Here is an 18,267-nt window from a genome sequence, read left to right as displayed (position 1 = left end):
AAATCTCCAATTGCCTAAACTGAACCAATTCAGTTTTGACCCTTAATTAATTCATCAAAAACAAATTAAAATAATAGGGTATGGAAAAGACCAAAACACCCCTTAAAAATCCAGATTGGACATTTCCTAATTTGAATAGCCCAACTTCCAAAGGACACATCTCACTCGTACAAATTTGGAATCACGCAAACTCGGTGGCATTAGAAAGATTAATACAAGATATTTCCAACCATACCTGAAAGTACACCTAACTCATCATGATCTAGGATTTATGTCTGTTTGAAGTTGACTAAAAACTCTAACTTAACTTGACTTGACCAATTTTCCAGATTTTTATTATTTCTGAAAATCACTCTTTCTAATTCTAGTTCTTTCAATTTGCGAGACGTTACACTTCTGTACACATGTCTGAATTCAACAAAGGCCCTGCCCAACTGAACACAAAAAATGAATTAAAATACTGGAAAGAAAAAGGCTTCTCCAAACAACAAATTTGCATAGAAAATATACTATGAAGAGGATATAATGATGTAATATAAAGAATTAAGGGACTTAAAGCAATTAAAAATGCCTAAATTCTTAAATCAAACACTTGAAAGAGTAACTAGATTTGCCTTCGTTGAAAGTTGTTTCGGGTGTAATAGCTAGAGGAATTTGTTTCTATCAAGAATAGAAGATTTGAACTAAAAAAATGGAAAAAGAAAAAAAAACATGAATTTAAATGATATGCAATCCTTAAAATGCTCAATCATATCACAAAGATAAGAATTGATAGTCAGTCTAGATAGAACAACACATACCAGCAACACCTTCAAGGTATCACTATTGCATAGTTGCCTTTACATTCTCTTTCTTCTCAGATCTAAGAACCCTTTATCCCACTGCATTACTTCGATAAAGGCGAGGATGGATTCCTGGGATAGATGGGGTTAAATCTTCAGGAACTGCGAGGCCTGGTTCTCTATTTTTCTTATCAGCACTTCCATAAGATGCTATGACTTTCTAACTTGCCAATACAGACTGAATAACCAAGTTCCCGTCAATCTTAACAAGTTTATCATTTCTTGGGACATACAAAGAGGCTGCTGGAGGATCACTACCATTGCCCACATAAACAAACTCATCTACAACCTTATTGCTATTTTGCTGATTGCTTTCACCTTGACCTCCTTGGCCACAATGCAAGCTATCATCTTTTCCTCCGTATTTCCCAAAATAACAAGTCCCATTCACATGCCCATCAATAGTCAAAACTCTTCCACGATGTTTTTCATTAAATCCACTCACAAAAGACTCTCCACTCATAAATGATTCCCACACACCTCCATATCTCACTTTCAATAAAGGAACCAACCCACCAAAGAGAAGAATGAAGAACAACACACCAAGGAAGCTAACACTAGCAACCTTCTTTGTTTTCACCTCACTTTTTTTTTTCTCCACTTTCTTGCTACTTTTTGTTGCTGGCGCTAGTGCCTGTGATTTCAACTTTGGAATCAGAACCAATGGCACTTGAGATACTTGTCGCTTCATCATATAAGGTGATGTATATGACATCCATGAAGGAGGATAGGGATAAGGGGGGTGCCGAAACTAGAGAAGGTACACCATACCTCCAAGCTGTGTCTTTAGAGTTGCATTTTCTTCCATTTCATAGGATAACTTTGCATACAAGTGTTGAATTGTTGAATGAAGTATTCTAAATTTATCCTCTAACTCCTCAACATAATGTTTTTTTTTTTTCCTTGAAAAATGAGCAATTTCCTTGTTCCTAATTTTTCTAGCCATCTTCTCTTTGTCCTCATCATTATTAACATTATCTCTCAAGGAAAATAGAGTGGATTTTTGGTGTTTTCTTACATTATTCGAATCTTCACTTCTCTTTTTCAACAAATAGCTATAGTAACTTATTTTAGAATTGACACCCTCTAATTTGAGTTTCTATTTTACAACTCCACCTTTACTTAATTATTTTCTAAATTTAGAGAAAAATATACTGGTTTGTTTGAACCCAGAGCTTCCCCGAAACAATATTCTGAGGTCGATTTGATTGTTCCCCAGCATCATCAAAACTCCTAATCTGTTGACTCTTAGGTTGACCAAAGCTATTTGGGTTCATCTGACTCGATTTTAAACCCGACTCCGACCCAAAATAGTTTGGCAGACAACTAGGGTTTTGAAACGCATCATCATTGGTAGTGTTTGGAAAAATATCATTGAATGATTCGTCAAGAACAATGTCATCGATCATGAAATTAACATTTTGAAATTCCATAGTGAAATCTTCGACATTTTCTTGATATGTTGTGGTCATATGTAGGGCGAAAATAAGTGGTGGAACTACAGGAATGTCGAACTCCCTGGTGAAGCTCGCTTCTTTCGTCGGTGGTGGATCGGCCATATCAAGATTTTTTAGCAATAAATCAGAGACTTCGAGAGAGACAAGGTAGGAATAGAGATAAACTGAGAGTTAATTTTTCTTTATAGTTTTATTTTTGTATATTGTTCAGATTGATCCACTAGATTTTGTAGATATCATATTTAAGAAATAAAAATTCAGATTCTTAAAGTTTTGAAATAATTTTGTAAGATTGTTTCATTATTTGGTAGTGTTTATTTTACCAATAAGACCATGCATGAATACAATAATGCTCTCATAAATGATTAAACCTTAGAAAAAATTGATAGTTTTCATTGAAGTAAAGGGTGTAAATATTTGATCCAAGAATATTTGATTCTATTTGTTTTCTCTATGCCTCTTTATTTCACACTTAGAAGGTCATATAGAGTTCAATGACTAGTATATCTTTTAAAAGTGAATCTTTCTAGTTAAGGATGTATGCCTATTTGACTGCTTTTAAATCAAGAGCACTAGTCTAACAAATAAGCAAGAAGTGCATGATCATAATGGTCCCATATAGTTATTCATCAAAATTTTGTAACTTTCTAGTGGATTGGTAATCTTTATTCAGCCAAATTTAACGCACAATTTAATTGATAAACTGATATCTTTGAAATGTGAAATTACATATAAATAGAATTGATATGTTAGCTAAAATCTAATTATGACTAAAAAAATTTTCTTGTTTTCTTATTAACATATCAACTACTACATTAATTGTATAAATAAAAAGAATCTCTTAATCATCATGGACAATTCTAGAAATAAAACATGAATGTCTTTTGACTGACTCAATAAAGAATACTTGAACGGAATAGAAGATTTTACAGATCATACATTTTCTGAAAAATAGGATGGACAAAAAATTTCATGTCCTTATATAGAATGTATTCTTATCGATCTAGTAAAACAGTTATATATTGTAGTTAATGGTATATGACATCATATGATAATTGATTTTGTGATGAAGAGTCTCTAAAATGATCTAATAATACTCAAGAAAATAAAAATAGGCAGTCAACTTTGAGGGGTGATGCTATGAAAGGAATAATATATTGTTCAACCCATATTGCTAAGATACATGGAACAATAACTTAACAAATTTTAAAGAGTATTTTAAAAACTAGAAACTTAAAACTAGTAAAGAAAATAGAACCTGAAACAGATTAGAAATAATATCCATAATAGTTTTCTCAAAAAAGAAAACGAGTCTATTGAATGCACTATGTGTCCTTAAGGAAATTATTCCCCTCAAATACCCGAGGTTAATGGAATATATCCTTCCAAGATAGAACCATCCTACTCACCAGTATATCGGTACTAATGACTCGGTTGGTCATTTTTGGAAAGTTTTGTAAATTTACTGATTTTCCCCTCCGGATATTGACCCCGAGTTGTTTCTAATTGAGTTTTGAGAATTGGTTTTGAACTTTGGTTATAAGTTGTGAATTTTATATGTTTTGAATTTGAAAGGCTAAAGTTGTTAAAAAGTGGTTTTGGGTGTTTTTGGAGTTTTGAGTGTCAGTATGGAATTTCATTGATTCCATCCATCCTAGAATGTGGAATCTGGTCTATGAGAGTTGTCGATTTCAAATTCATAGTTTGTTTGAGGATTTGAGGACATTTGTTGGAAAATTGTGTAAACTTAGCTTTGGCCTGATTTTGGTCGACATTTGGGGCTCGAATGCTCGAATCAAAATTCCAATAGTTTTGTTGGTTTCGGAGGATGATTTCATGTCTAGGTGAGGTGTTGGTTAATTTTTCAGGGGTCCCAATCTTCTTTTTACCTTTTAGATATTATGTTAGTTTTTTGTGACTTTCATGAATGTCGAGTCAAGGAAACCTCAGATTCATAATTGACGGTTCCATTGAGTCTGGAATGTCGAGTATAGTAAAATTACATATATGGTTTATGTGTAGATGTTTCCAAACTAATACTGAGGGTCCTTTCGATGATTTTTTTATTGGCTGATGTTTCTGCTTCTGCAGTCCTCACGTTTGCGGAAGCGAAGTCCGGCTCACAAAAGATAGAATGGCTATTTGGGCGGGGTTCGCTTAAGCAGACCAGTGCCCGCTTTAGCGATGATCACTTAAGCAGAGCCTGCTTTGCAAAAGTGAGACCCCAGTATTTGTGTAGTTCACCTTTGTGACATCAAAGAGGAGTTTTGGTCTAAAACTTTTGGATTTAAGCCAGATTTTCCATTTTTGAGCTTGGCAAAACCTCAGGAGGCGATTTTGAAGAGAGTTCTTGTGCTAAATCTTTTTGAGGTAAAATTATATAGTATAGGAATCATAAGTGTAGGAAAATACCCTTAAAATAACTGTCAGATTGATCTTACAGTTATGACCTACTATCTGTACTAGTCAATTGTAGACCAAATAATGGAACCCATAAACATCATCCAAATTTGGCACGACCTTTTTACGGCCCGTATGGCTTTCTCTGGTCTGTAGAACTCAACTTTAACTCCAAAATTTCACCATGTCTGGAACACATATACGGGACCTTTCTACTATCCGTCAAAACTCCTACGGTTCGTCCTTCTAATCCATAGGTCAACTTTAGAAACCTAATTTTCCAAAAACACAGCTCGAGGTCTACAACTCCCTTCTTATGGCCCGTAGGTTGGACTCATTAAACATGCATTTTTTTTTTATTTTTTTTTTACTTTTCAACTTCCGAGGTGTTTGAATACAACACAAAGGCATCACCTATTCAACATCGGTCTAAAAGAGTCAAAAGTTCCCAACTTAATAAATCATGATACACACCATCATAAGACAAAATAATGGAAGAACTCATTTGAAATAATCCTTTACCATTTGGAAACATTCCTTTCATTTTAAGATGTGATAAAAAATAAGTTCAAGCCCCTAACTTGGGCATTTCAAGTCAAATATTCTAGAATAATCATCTCAGACCCCTCTTTCAGTAATCTCATGAATTACATGTTCTCCATGCAAATAGTAATATCACATAAGGCCCCCACATGGGCTAAGCATTTCACACAAGCCTCCCACACGGGCAAAACAATACAAATAAGCCTTAACACGAGTGAAACAATAAAGTATACAATTTCAAACATCTCTATGCCATGCTACTATTCCATACCATAGTCTAGTTTATAAGAATAATCAATTACCCAACCAGTCTAGAAGAAGGATAAGCCAAACCTACCTCATAGGTCGAAACATCACCTGATCCACTATATCGAAGCTTTTCTTCTATTAAACAATCTTTGAAATGATCCTCATCAATCAAGAATATAAAGGAATAATAAAAAAGGTTAGGAATTAAGTTTAAAATAGTCCAAAAAACTCTACGAAATCGGGAAGGATAAAATCATAATTTTATTTGAAAAACATATTCTACAAGTCAAAAGGGATTTGGGGTTGAATAACCCATTAAAATCTAGCAAAAAAAAATGAGTTCCAAATAAATAAATTACCAATTTTTCCAACTTGAGGAAAAACTCCAAAACCCAAATGTGAAATGTTTTTAAAAATGAGAATTTTTTGTAAAAACTTTGCAAGAATCAGTTTACCCGCAATACAAGGACCTTAAATCCCGAAAATCAATGAAATCTCATTCATAATTGACCTTTAAATAAAGAATTTTTCATTTCTCTACTTTGGGGTTTCAAATCTCTACTTGTGAATAAAAATCATGATATATGAAAGAGATATTCTTGGGAAAAGAGTAAAACTAGGGTTAGAAATACGTACCCAATGATTATGAAAGAGAAACACCTCAAACATCACCTCAGGACTTTTTAGATCCCAAAATGTCAAAAATATGAAATGGGTTCAAATAGATATTTAACTCAGCGATTTCATTCCTAAAACCCATTTTCCATCACTAAAAGACTATTTTTCTGTCGCTAAAAGTGTGCACCGTCAACCTTTAAAACATTTTTTTGACCCTCAAAAATCATCCGAAACTCTAAAATCATGAACCAATAATGCAAATTCATCATAAAACATGTTTTGGAACCAGTGGAATCATCAGATTTCAAAAAAAAAAAAGATTGTTAAGCCCAAAGTACCCCCTCAGAACCCATTTAGGTAAAAAAAATCAACTTTTTACCTAAATAAATAAATTACAACCTAAGGTATCAAGACTCTAACCAACCACTATACTAGATCCAACTCGACAGTTCGAACTCAATGAAACTGATAAAATCATCATCCAACGCAAAAATCACGAAATGATGACCAAAGGCAACCATTTCAATATAACTCAACTCAAAAGGCTCAAATCTACCAAAACCTTACTTGATCGCACCAGACACTACACTAACCATTTCCACAACACATAATAAGCAAGAAATGTTTAGGGGAAGAAAAAAAAAGGTCATTTCACACATAAAAGTAATTTCTTAAGAAATAGGACATTACAAAGTCTCGAAATAGAATTTTGTCAATTTTATTAGCTCTACTATGTAGACTGTCGTCTAAGAATATTGTTGTTTTTAGTTTCAAAGTAGTTATTTAGATTTAAGCTATTGAGTTGGAAGTTTAAGTGTATTTTGACCAAGAGTTGACTTTGATCAGCATTAAGAGTATGGACGTCAATTATTCTGTTGAATTCAGATGGTGATTTTAGGCTTAGGTGCGGTCTTGGTTGAATTTAGAGGTTCCGAGGGTAGGTTAGTAGTTCTGGGTTTTAGTTTATTGCGCCTTTAATAAATTCTTGTTCATGGAGACCTCAAATCCATTTTACATAGTTCCATTTAATCTAAAACATTGAGTTTAGTTGGGTATTATCTATGGTTTGTATGCACGATATTCCCAACAAATATCAAGTGCCCTTTGGGTGAATATTTCTATGTCTTGATAATTCTTCTATTTTGATGATGGTATCTCCTTCGCGTTCACAGAGCTTGGCCACATTCACAAAGGGCATTGTGGTTTGGTCTCTGCATTTGCGGAGGTCTAGGGTAGTAGACGCTCGCATTGATAGGGTCTAGGTTGCATTCACGGAGGGTCAAGGTATAGACCTTCGAGTTCGTACATTGGTCTCCGTGTTCACAAAGGGTTAGTTCATGTGGTCTCTACGATCGTGGTAAGGCAACCACGTTCGTGAAGACTAATTGACTGACAATTTAATGAAACTTCCCAAAACGTGAATTCTTCCCCCATTTCTCCATTGTTGGACGTTGAAAGCTCTAGGGGGTTGTTCTAAAGAGAATTTTCAAGCTAAAACTATTGGGTAAGTGATTTGAACTCTATTCCTTCATTACCCACTTATGATTTCATGATTTTTATATCTAAATCCTTATTTTCAAATTCAAATTTTGGGGGTTTTCTCTTGAAGTTGCGTTCTTGGTAAATTAGGGTTTTAAGTAGAATTCCAACTTGTTTTTCTTTATGATTTCATTTATGAGTTCCAAAATCATTGGGTACCTTGATTTTCCACAAAATTTTAGATTTAACCCTATCCTGGAATAACTTTTTGGGTCGATTTGGATCTGGTTTGTAAAATTAGTTTTATGGGTGTTTTTGTTCATGATTTCTTTTTTGATTTATTTATTGATTAGCTTGTGTGGACTTGAAGACTCATCGTAGAAGGAAGGCTCAAGTGCCGAGTTGATTATTTTCTCTTTCAATGCAGGTGGACCTCTTTGACTATTCATTAAGAGTATTGAACCTTGTATGCATTAATGTGTGATTAAGAGTAATTTGATGAATTGGTAAAGGGTTTCATAATTCTTGCCCATTGATCAATGTTGATCGAATTCTAGTGATGATATTCTTGTGTAAAAAGGAATTCGTTGATACTTTAATGTATGATGTGTCATGAATGATTTGAACGGTTATATTGACCCTGTATTGATTATGTGTCATGATTGTGTAAGTGTTGATTGAGTATTGATATAGAATTTGTTATCTTCTCACTATTCATGTGAACATGTCTTTTTACATTGGTTCTGAAAAACTATAATAAGAATCAGATTGATATTTATGCCGAAAGGAAATGGTTTAGGTGATTCATTTGATGCCAAGGGGAAATGGTTTAGGTGATTGATTTGATGCGAAGGGAAATGCTTCTGGCTATACCGAATAGTTTCATTGATGCCGAAGGGAAATGCTTTCGGCAGATGCATGGACCTAGTGAGTCCCCCATGGGTCAAAATTTGATAATCATCGGGTGTGTATCATTAGAACAAACATGCATCACTCTATATGACATTGCACTACATTCTTGTTTCCTTGACCCTTATGAGTGATTTTCCATGGCATTGTCATTATTTGATTATGAATATGTAACACCCAAGAAAAAATTTCGAACTAAGACTCGAACCGTTCTTCATAGTGAGTGAGATTTTTCCAAGGAATTAAAAAAAATTTAAGTGTTAAGGTCACTAGATAGAGCACCTTGAGTTCCAAAAAGAATTAAAGAGAAATCATTCAAGTCATTCCTACGTTCTTCTAAGTTTTGGGTCAACTTAAAATAACCATAACCTTCAGTACAAGATGAATTAAGTGGTCCATAAGATATCCAATGAAAGTTCATCGAATTGTCTTTCCAACGACACCGAGTTTGCTAAGTTTTGTTCTCGTATGAGGGAGATATGCCTGTTTGAAGTCGGGCAGTCCAATTAAGGAAAGTTACCTGAAAATATGAGGGGTATTGTCACTCCTCGAGGCAACCCTCTGGATGCGGACATGGGACTTAGGATCACGAGTGACCCCAAGCTAACTCTACTAGCATATCATAAGCTTACTAAAGCAAACTGAATCAATAAATACTTCCCAGAAGCTAAATCATATGAATAATCTGAAATGATGGGGAAATACCCATATACTATCTGAATAAATGAAAAAATTGAGAGTTTGAATACAACTGAAAAGTCAAACTCTAACACTATAGTTGAATCTGTCTATGTCTGAAAATTGCCTATAACTGACTAAAAGTGCTAGGACATGCCCCCACTAAATCTAGCAAATACTGAAAACTAAAGACTAAAAAGCAAGGAAAGATAATCATGTCAATCGTCTTTGAAGAATGAGGACTCACCACTGATGCTGTTGAACTGAAGATTAGGAACTGATCTATGCATGATTTGGAAGCTGAGAACCTGAACCTACATCACGAGAAGATGTGCCACAGAATATGCATCAGTACTTGAAAGGTACTAACCATGCAAGATAGAATAAAGCTGAATAATCATATAAATGAACGAAAGCATAATATCTGAGCAACGTAATGAGATAAGCATGATACTAAACTAAGAATACTAAACATGAAATAACTGAATGCAATGACCAATTTTATAACATGCTGAAATTGAAATCTGACTGTAACTGATAACATGGTCCATGCAATAGAGTCTGATTCTAAGGGAACTAGTAATAACCGACATAAAACTACATGAGCTAAATGGTGAATGCAATGTATACGCCCCATCGAGAGGACCCAATATACTCGGCCAGAGGTATAGAGGGATGACTGGCGTGATCACAAAATGCTGCCCACAGATGGGACTTACAACCTACGGGGCATGTAGTTCTGGGAATTTTGGGTGAATGACCCTAGTCCACTCAGTATTAAGCTTCTCCCAATTTATTATGTATTTAACAATTTATTACTGAATTTCTGAAATACTGGATAGCACAAAATACTAACATGCTAAATAAAAATGCAGCATTAATATACTGATAATGAAACATTCAAATCTGAGACATTTATTTCATAAATATCTAACCTAGCATGTCTATTTCATGAACTAAAAGAACTACATAGCTAGGGTTCTTAATTTATTAAAGAATCTACACAAAATGATACTGAAATCATGATAATCTGATTTGGATCATTCTAATAGCTAAAACCCAAAAATCTCTAACATTCAAGAAACTCTAGGTCTAGATAATATTAAGGGAATCAAGATTCTGACTGAAAACTAGGGACCTAATGGGGGAAAGGAACCCACTAGTGAAATCCCACATACCTGGTGACGAATTCCACGAAGAAATCTTTTGATTTTTGGGCTGAAAGTGATGAAAACCTGATGCCTTCTTGGACTAGAGCTACTTGACTTTCTCTTTTATTTTGCTCTAAGTTTTATGATTTTTTTGTGAATAATTGATTAGGTTAGGTTCTAATTAGTTTACTAGGCTAAAATTGACCAAAACCACGTAGTTTAGGGGTTAAACGACGTAGTTTAGGTGTCCAACGCATTGGGGAAAAGACCAAACGACCCCTGACATAGAATCTACTAAAGCCACCTACGGACGGATCGACGGTCCGTTAACCTATCCAGGATCTGTCCTGTCAGTCCATCGATCGACCTTAGATACTAGGTTTTGAAGGGTCCTAAGGGTCTTGACCTACAGACGGATCGACGGTCCGTGGACTGATCCACGATCCAACCTATCCGACCATGGGTTATGCCTTAGAATAGTTGTTATCTGAGTTTCTGGGGAGGGTCGCAGGTTGAGAACCATAAACCAGCAGAACGGATCGTGGGTCCCCTACGGTCTGTGGGTGGTGCCTGTCGGTGCCACCTGCAACTACTGAATCCTGCATTTTGGTAGTTCTAGCATATAGGGTGTTACGTTATTTTCCCCTTAGAAACATTCGTCATCGAATGAAAACTAAGCTAGCTGGAGATGGTGGGAAGGAGCTGCAAACCCTACCACTAAACACTAGAAATTGATTTTTGACTTAACTAAGTTCCAAGAAGGTGAAAATATGCTGAAAATGCAAGTACAAACTGAAGGAAAATGAAACTAAGACTGAATCTGCGCATGAATGACTGAAAAACTGAAGAGGAAATGTTACCTCAAGCTGGATTGGAATCAAAAGAAAAGAGTTAAGGATACTTAGCCTTCATGACTACTTCTGCTTCCCAAGTAGCTCCCTCTACGGACTGACTCCTTCACAAAACCTTAACTGAAGCGACTTCTTTGTTTCTCAACCTTCTAACCTATCGATCAAGAATCTCAACTGACACATCCTCATAAGTAAGACTATCCTTCGCAGCCACACTTTCTAAAGGTACTATAGATGTTGGATCACCCACACACTTCTTGAACAACGAAATGTGAAAAATAGGATGCATTGTCGCTAGTTCTGCTGGCAACTCTAACTCATAAGCCACTTTACTAACTCTCTTCAAGATCTTGTAAGGGCCTACATATCTAGAACTGAGCTTCCATTTCTTGCCAAATCTCATCACCACTTTCATAGGTGACACTTTCAGGATTCACGAAAACCCAATCATCAACCTGGAACTATAATTCCCTTCTCATTACATCTACATAAGACTTATGGCGACTCTGGGCAGTGTTAAGTCTATATGTAATGAGTTTCACTTTCTCCATAGCATAATGAAATTAATCTGGCCCTATCAAAGCTATTTCACCTACTTCAAACCAACAAACTGGAGATCTACATCTACGCCCATAAAATGCCTCATAAGGTGCCATCTAAATGCTGGAATGGTAGTTATTATTGTAGGGGAACTCTATAAGAGGGAGTTAATCATCCCAACTACCCTTGAAATCTATCACACAAGCTCTTAACATGTCCTCTAAGCTCTGAATGGTATGCTTTGCCTGACCATCCGTCTATCGATGAAATGTTGTGCTAAGACTAACCTCAGTACCAAGACCATTCTGAAATAACTTCCATAAATGAGAGGTAAACTGAGGACCTCTATCTGAGATGATAGATAAAAGTACCCCATGCAACCTGACTATGTCATTAATGTAAAGCTTGGCTTAGTCCTCCACCGATTCGAGGTAATCCTGAAATAAAGTCCATGTTGATCCCTTCCCACTTTGAAGTAGGAATGTTGATCTATTGAGTCATACCTACTGGTTTCTGATGTTCTACCTTCAGTTGCTGGCAATTTAGGCACTTAGCCACAAAATCTGCTATATCCCTCTTTATGCCATTCCACCAAAAATCTTCTCGCATATCACGATACATCCTAGTGGCGCTTGGATGAATAAAATATCTGGAATTATGGGTTTCTGCAAGAATCTGTTGCCTCAACTCACCACCTTAGGAACACATAATCTACCCTGATAGGGATGCACTCCATCTCCCCTTTGGGAGAAAACCTCAAGTCTATGTTGATAGACTGCACCCTTTCGTTGAAGCAATATCCGAGCACTTTATTGCTTTTCCTTAACCTCTACTACCAATGACGATTCTGACCCATTCTAAACTGTTACACCACCACATGATATGCACATAAGGCGAACTCAAAAGCGAGCAAGCCTGTGAACCTCCTTCGCTAGTTCTTGTCTTTCTTTCTCAACATGTGCTACACTACCCATAGATAGTCTGCTAAGAGCATCTTCTACTAGATTGACCTTACTCAGATGGTAATGTGCACATATATCATAATCCTCGAGGAACTCAAGACATATTCGCTGGCGAAGATTCAACTATTTCTAGCTGAACACATACTGAAGGCTCTTATGGTCTGTGAACACATCTACATGAACTCCATACACTTAATGTCTCCAAATCTTAAGTGCAAACACCATTGTTGCAAGCTCGAGGTCATGAGTTGGATAGTTCTTCTCATACACCTTAACCTATCTGGAAGCATAAGTTCTGACCTTACCTCGCTGCATCAACACACAACCTAGGTCGATTCTGGATGCATCACAATAGATCACATAACCATCTGAACCCTTTGGTAGAGTCAAAACAAAAGTTGTAGTCAACCTAGTTTTAAATTCTACGAAGCTTTTCTCATAGTCATCTGACCACTGAAACTTAACCTTTTTCTGAGTTAACTTAGTCAATGGAGAGGCTATGGATGAAAATTATTCCATGAACCTTGTTTAAGAACTAGCCAAACCCAAGAAACTTTTGATATTTGTAACAGAGGTAGATCTGGGCCATTGTTTCACTGCTTCTATTTTCTGAGAATCCACTTGAATCCCTTTGCTAGACAGAATATGCCCAAGGAAAGCAACTGATTGCAACCAAAACTCGCATTTGCTAAACTTAATGAATAACTAGAGATCGTTGAGAGTTTACAGGAAAACACTCGAATGATTCACATGTTCTTCCTCATTCCAAGAGTAAATGAGGATATCATCAATAAAGACGATAAAGAACAAGTCCAAATATTGCTTGAATGCTCTGTTCATCAAATTGATTAAAGTTGTAGGAGCATTGGTTAGTCCAAACGACATAACTACAAATTCATAATGACCATACCGAGTTCTGAAAGTTGTTTTTGGGATGTCACTACCTCTGACCTTGAGTTGATGATAACAGGATCTAAGGTCTACCTTTGAGAAATGATTAGCACCCTGAGGTTGGTCAAACAATTCATCAATCATGGGGATGGGATACTTATTCTTGATTGTCACTTTGTTCAACTGCCTATAGTCAATGCACATTCTGAGAGAAGTATATTTCTTCTTTACGAACAACACTGGTGCACCCCATGGGGAAATACTAGGTCTAATGAAGCTCTTATCTAAAAGGTCTTTCAACTACTCTTTCAATTCTTTAAGCTCAGTTGGATCCATTCTGTAAGGAGGAATAGAAATAGGCTAGGTATCTAGAAGGAGATCAATTCCAAAGTTGATTTCCCTTTCGGGAGAAACTTCGGGAAGATCTGTTGGAAACACTTCTAGGAAGTCATTGACTACTAGAACTGACTCAAAAGTTGGGGTTTTAGAACTTGAATCCTTAACCCAAACTAGCACCCTAAAGTTGGTCACACAAGTCATCAATCCTGGGGATAGGGTACTTATTCTTAATGGTGACCTTGTTCAACTGTCTATAATTAATGCACATCCTGAGATAACCATATTTCTTCTTCACGAACAATACTGGTGCACCCCATGGGGAAATACTAGGTCTAATGAAGCCAAGATCTTTCAACTGCTCTTTCAATTCCTTAAGTTCAACTAGAGCCATCCTGCAAAGAGGAATAGAAATAGGCTGGGTATCTAGAAGGAGATCAATTCCAAAGTGGATTTCCCTTTCGGGAGGAACTCCGGGAAGATCTTCTGGAAACACTTTTGGAACTCATTAACTACTGGAACTGACTCAAGAGTTCGGTTTTAGGAACTTGACTCCATAACCTGAACTAGATGATAGAGACAACCCTTAGAGATAATTTTTCTGGCCTTAAGTAAGTAATGAATAGACTCATAGGCGCTAAGCTACTACCCTTCCATTCTAACATTAGTTCATTTGGAAATAGAAAATGAACAATCCTAGTCCTACAATCGACTGAGGCATAACAAGAATGTAACCAATCCATGCCTAGAATGACATCGAAGTCTACCACTCTAACTCTACAAGATCTGCTGAGGTGAATTTGTTGGAGACTGTGACAGGACAATTTTGGTATACCCGTCTAGCTATAACTGGATCACCGACTAGAGTAGAGACTGAGAAGGGTTCTGAAAAAGTTTATGGACTAACATCAAATTTGACTGCTATATAAGGAGTTACAAAGGAAAGAGTAGTTCATGGATCTAACAAAGCATAAACATCTAGATTGACGACAGATCATAACATATTAGTGACCATATCCGGAGAATCTTCTTGATCCTGGCAAGCCTGAAGAGCATACAACTTATTTTGGCGTTGTCTGCCACCTATACCAGATGAGTTACCCTGCTGTGTCGGGTGACTTGTTGGTGCTGCTGAAGTTGTAGACTGAGCTCTACTATTATTGGCTCCTTGACCCTGTTTAGCAGAAGGACAATCTTTCAACCTGTGACAAGACTGACCGCACCTAAAGCATCATTTTGTTCCTGCAAGACACTTGCCCGGATGGTTCTTACCACACTTGGGACAAGTTGGGTAGGTTCTGGTGCATGAAACTCTACCTTGAAACTTAGAGACTTTTGCCTTACCTTTCTGATCATTTCCGAACTTAGAGGATGGAACACTAGCTGATGAAAGTGATGGAGCTGAAGACTTTGCTGAAATTGCGAGCGATTTCCACCACCTAATTTCTGTTGAGAATAATCATAGTTGCATATTCTAGCCTTCTTATTATCCTTAGCTTGTTCCCTAAGCTTATCTCCATCAACCTGCTGAGCATGAGTCATGAGCATAGAGAAGTTTATATTTTCCAGCAACATAATATTCCTACACTTTGTTTTTACTAAGTCTGATCCATACAGAAACTTGTTCATTTGAGCCTTGGAATCAGCAACCATGTGAGGAGCATACCTGGAGAGTTGGGTGAACTTGAGTCCATACTCTTGGAATGTCATGTTACCTTGCCTCAAGTTCATGAACTCCGGAGCTTTTGCCTCCCTCAACTATCTTGGGAAGAACTTGATCCAAAAGGTCTCACTAAAGCATTCCCAAGTGATAGGAGCTGCATCTGTACCCCATTTCTCTTTCCACTGAGTATACCAGATATGAGCCACATCCTTAAGCTGGTAAGATGCCAACTCAACCTGATAAATCCCAGTTGCCTGGATCACTTCAAAGATCTTTTTGACCTCATCAATGAAATTTTGGGGATCCTCACTAATCTGCAATCCTAACAATTCAAGCGGATTCATCCTAACAAAATCCCAAATTCTAGCTCCAGCTGACCCAACATTAGAATTTGTCAGAACTGGAACTGCTGATTGTTCGGGTTGGTCATACTCTAAGGGAACAACTGGATAGTGTTACGAAATTCAACATTCGAAACTTCCTGATGTGGGACTGGAGGAGTTGCGTTTGCATGCCTAGCATTCGCATTTCTTGCGTAATCTATACGAAGAGGCATACTCTAATAGGCACAACGAAGGATTAGAATAAGAAGTTGGATCATACCTCACGCACGATAAGAGTAACAAGAAAATGAAGTTTTCCTAAAGCACTTCGTAGCCTCCCTCTCATTAGATGTGGTGCACTTCACACCCATGAAAAAGACTCTACTTAGTGCGGATTTTCAGTCATCCTACTGTTGTGATACCAAGTTTATCACGCCCCAAGGCTACCCCCTGGATGCGGACACGGGACTTAAGATAACGAGTGACCCCAAGCTAACACTGTTGGTATATTATAAGCATACTAAAGAAAACTGAATCAATAAATACAGCAAGAAAGCTAAATCATATGAATAATCTGAAATGATAGGGAAATACCCATATACTATCTCAATAAATGAAAAAAATTGAGAGTTTGAACAGAATCGGAAAGTGAAACTCTAACAATATAGTTGAATCTGTTAATATTTGAAAATAGCTTATAACTGACTAGAAATGCTGGGACATGCCCCAGCTAAATCTAGCAAATACTATTAACTAAAGTATAAAAAGCAAGGAAAGACAAACATGTCAATCGTCCTCTAAAAATGAGGACTCACCACTAATGTTGTTGAACTGAAGATCGGGAATCAATCTATGCGTGATCTAGAAGTTGAGAACCTGAACCTATATCACGATAAGATGAAGCGCAGAGTAAGCGTCAATACTTGAAGGGTACTAAGTATGCAAAATAGAATAAAGTTGAATACTAAAATAACTTAACCAAAGCATAATATCTAAGCAATGATATGAGATAAGCATGATACTAAACTGAGAATACTAAACATGAAATAACTAAATGCAATGACCAAGTTTATAACATGCTGAAACTAAAATCTGACTGTAACTGATAACATGGTCAATGCAATAGAATCTGACTGTAAGTGAGCTAGTAATAACCGACATAAAACCACATGAGTTAAATATGAAGTCTGATGTATATGCCCCATCGAGAGGACTCAATATACCCAGCCAATGGTATAGAGACATGACTGGCATAATAACAAAATGTTGCCTACGTAGGGGACTTACAACCTACGGGGAACGTAGTTCTGGGACTTGAGGGTGACTGACCCTAGTCCACTCGGTATTAATCTTCTCCCAATTGTTTATGTGGTTAAAAATTTATGACTAAATTTCTGAAATACTAGATAGCTCAAAATACTAACATTCTAACAGAAAATGCTACATTAATATGTTGATAATGACACATTCAAATCTGAGGCATGTATATCTGAAATATCTGACCTAGTATGTGTAATTCATAAACTAAAAGAACTACATAGCTAGGGTTCTGAATTTACGAAAGAATCTACACAAAACGATACTAAAATCATGATAATCTAATTTGGATCATTCTAACAGCTAAAACCTAACAATCTCTAACATTCAAGAAACCCTATGTCTAGATAATATTAAGGGAACCACGATTCTGACTGAAAACTAGGGACCTAATGGGTTAAAGGAACCCACTAGTTAAATCCTACATACCTGGTGAAGAATTCCACAGAGAAATCTTTCGATTTTGGGGCTCAAACTTATGAAAACCTGTTGCGTTCTTTGTTTAGGGCTGCTTGACTTTCTCTTCTATTTGCTCTAAGTTTGATGAATTTTTGGTGAATAATTGATTAGGTTAGGTTTTAATTAGTTTACTAGGCTAAAACTGACCAAAACCACGTAGTGTAGGGGTTAAACGACGTAGTTTAGGTGTCAAACGCATAGTGGAAAAGACCAAATGACCCATGACTTGAAATCTGTTGAAGCCACCGACGGTCCGTCGTTTGATCCACTATCAATCCTGTCAGTCCATCGATCAACTTTAGGTTCTGAGGGGCCGTAAGGGTCATGATCTACGGACAATGGATCGATAGTCTGTGGACTGATCCACGATCCATCCTATCCGACCATAAGTCATGCCTTGGAATAGTTTTTATCTAAATTTTTGGAGAGGGTTGCAGGTTGAGAACCACAGACCAGCAGAATGGACAGTGGGTCCCCCTATGATCCATGGGTTGTGTGAGTCGGTGACACCTGCAACTCCTGAAACCTGCATTTTGGTAGTTGTAGCATACGAGGTGTTACAAGTAGTTTGGTCTTTTCCTTATCCAATCGAATTTAAG

At 36.7% G+C, this 18,267-nt stretch overlaps 1 protein-coding gene and 1 pseudogene across 1 annotated transcript in view; one reads left to right on the top strand and one right to left on the bottom strand.

Annotated features, from left to right (window-relative positions):
• LOC125821071 (tetraspanin-6) overlaps positions 1 to 18,267 on the top strand; it is a 1,176,838-nt gene that overhangs the window by 949,131 nt on the left and 209,440 nt on the right. The window lies entirely within an intron of this gene.
• The window catches only part of LOC125821047 (bZIP transcription factor 17-like), a 41,121-nt pseudogene continuing 23,242 nt past the window's right edge, over positions 389 to 18,267 (bottom strand).

Source organism: Solanum verrucosum, unplaced genomic scaffold (genome assembly GCF_900185275.1).
Source record: "Solanum verrucosum unplaced genomic scaffold, falcon-dt-bn FXZP01000050.1, whole genome shotgun sequence".
Lineage (NCBI taxonomy): Eukaryota > Viridiplantae > Streptophyta > Magnoliopsida > Solanales > Solanaceae > Solanum > Solanum verrucosum.
The sequence above is the reverse complement of the archived record's forward strand: the minus strand, read 5'-3'. Positions and strand labels throughout refer to the sequence as shown.